We start from the raw sequence: 2500 nt of genomic DNA, 5'->3' as shown, positions 1-2500 counted from the left end.
AGCCAGCTGGCTGAATATACTTGGTGCCATGGTGAGGGTGGTTCAGGCTGGGTCATGTTCAGGCTGCTTGTGGCTGGGTCACCAGCCTAATAGAAGCAGCGGGATTATTTTGTAGCTTGAGTACGTGTGCCAGGCATGACAGTTTCCTTCTGTTCGTCTGTCCTGTAGTGTTGCTTCTGCAATGTCTGTTCTGTGCTTCTCAGGTCTTGATATCCTCCTAGCTTTTTACACTGGACTGACTAGACATGCGACTTGATAGCGGTGCTGAAAGGCCTCAATGCTTGTTTTGTCATCATGACTCTGATCTGAGCACTTCTCATCTTGCAGTCACTGCTTGAAGTACAGATCTGTTTCAGGTCTTGTGCATCGTATTCAGTTTGAGATCACATCTGTTTCCATTCTCACTCTTGAAGAAGTCAACTGGGCTGCATCAGGAGCTCTTGCTTGGGAATTGATTTCCTAAGCGTCTTCCTATGGAGTTTTCACTCCCCATCCTTCTGGTCTCTTGTCTTGAAGGCAGGCTTTTTATGCATCCATCTTCCCAGTTCTGGCAGTTGCTTCCAGTCACATGTCGTGACATTTGAGTCTCTCCTTGGGTCTGCTGCAGAGCACCTGTTCTGACTTGCTGTTGCCACAGGGCTTCCCTCTGGGGGTCGCTTTTTCTTGTGCCTTGTGTTGTGTGTTTTGTTTGTAGTCTTTGTGGTGTGTCTGTGTGTATGTGTTTGGTCTGGAACTGTCCTGCCTGGCAGTTAGTGATGGTAGCTAATGTCCATGGGTGTACTAATACATTGTCCGGACTGTTTTGGCAAAGACATCCGGTCTGCCTCTGGGCACGTACTGAAGGGCAGCTGGCACAGTCATCTCTGTGGTGTTTGGCAAATGTGGAGGTGGGAGACTATATCTTGTTGCGAGCAGCTGCTCGCATAGCGCTTGAACGGTGTGCTTGAGGAGGTCTTTTGAATCTTGAAAGCTTACAGATATGGGGTTTTGAAATTCTTATTTTTATTTCTTTCCTGTCCCCAGTAGAGTGTACAGCTTTGGAGGAACCTGTCACAGGGAAGAGCTCCTTCTGGAACTGTCCAGCACTCGGTAGGCAACTTGGTGACTGGCCTGATCCCCTTTCCAGGTGCTGAGGCAATGGGGCTGCTGTTTTGAAATGATAATATTGTAAATGGGGTTCCTTTGTGTTGTTGAGGGATGGGTGCTAATGCTGGCAGCTGAATGATTATCTTGTGACTGTGTTTTCCTTTGTTCAGGCTGAAAGGCAGTGTGTAGTCCATGACATCATGACCCGAGGTGCCTCTGGAGTGAGTGGTGTGTGATGAGCAGAGGTAGCTGTTATTTTTGGGGTGCAGTTGTCACTGCAGTTATTTTTTTACATCCAATCGAGTAAAATACACATGTTAATTCGAAAGAACCTTTTTGCTGGGAAGAAAGCGATTATGCAGGATTATGGATCAGGAGGACTTCATGTCCTTTTCCAGCCTCAATATTTACACTAAAAGCAGATAAGAAATTTGAAGAAGAACAGGAAAAAGAAAAAGAAAATAAACGGGAGCCATTGGATAACCTACCATCTCCATATCCTACCAATCCACCTCCGGTGGCTGTGGTATCTCTAGCAGTACCACCGTTGCCCCTGCTTCCACCACCATCAGCACCAGAATGAGACCGACCTCCGGCTGCATGCAGGAGAAGTAGGACTGCCATATCTGAGAGAGCTTCTCTATATCCCTTAAGGGAGGTAACTGGTGTATAACTGGGTTGGAGTTTTAACAGTTAGGGTTTTAAGGGTTTCAGGGTTATTGTGTTAGGGTTTTAGAATTTTTGGGGTTGTAGTGTTGATAGGTTTTTTTAGTGTTAGGGTCCTAGGGTTTTATTTTTGGTCAGTTACTAAGGGTTAGTGTTTTAAGATCCTTTTTTTTTTTTTTTTTTTTTTTTTTTTTTTTTCAGGTTAGGTGAGGTTCTCCAGGGTTTGGGTTTTGAGCGTCCTACTGTTTTGGGTTAGGGCTTTGCACATCCTACTGCTTTGGGTTGGCTTTGGGTTTTAAGCATCTTAGGTTTTGGGTTATGGTGTTGAGCATCCTAATGTTTTGGGTTAGGGTTTTAAGCATCTTAATTTTTGGGTCAGAGTTTTGTGTGTCTTAATGTTTTCAGTTTGTGTTTAGAGCGTCCTAAAGTTTAGGGTTTTGGTTTGTGTTTTGAGCGTCCTAATGTTTAGAGTTAGTGTTTTGAGCATCCTACTGTTTTGGGGTTAGGGCTTCAAGCGTTCTAATTTTGTTGTTTAGGGCTTTGAGAATCCTAATTTTTTGGGTTTGGGTTTTGAGCATCTTAAGTGTTTGGGTTAGGGCTTTTAGGCATAGGACTTCAGGGGTTTAGTGTGGTAAATAGTTTGGGTTATGCCTGTAGGGGTTTCGAAGTTTTTTAGTGTTAGGGCTTGAGGCTTTTTTGAAAGGCCGGCAAGTGCTTGGGTTACAGTGAGTGCTGGTAAATGTATTTC

This window comes from Netta rufina, assembly GCF_964035555.1.
Source record: "Netta rufina genome assembly, chromosome: 34".
Classification (NCBI taxonomy): Eukaryota; Metazoa; Chordata; class Aves; order Anseriformes; family Anatidae; genus Netta; species Netta rufina.
The sequence above is the reverse complement of the archived record's forward strand: the minus strand, read 5'-3'. Positions refer to the sequence as shown.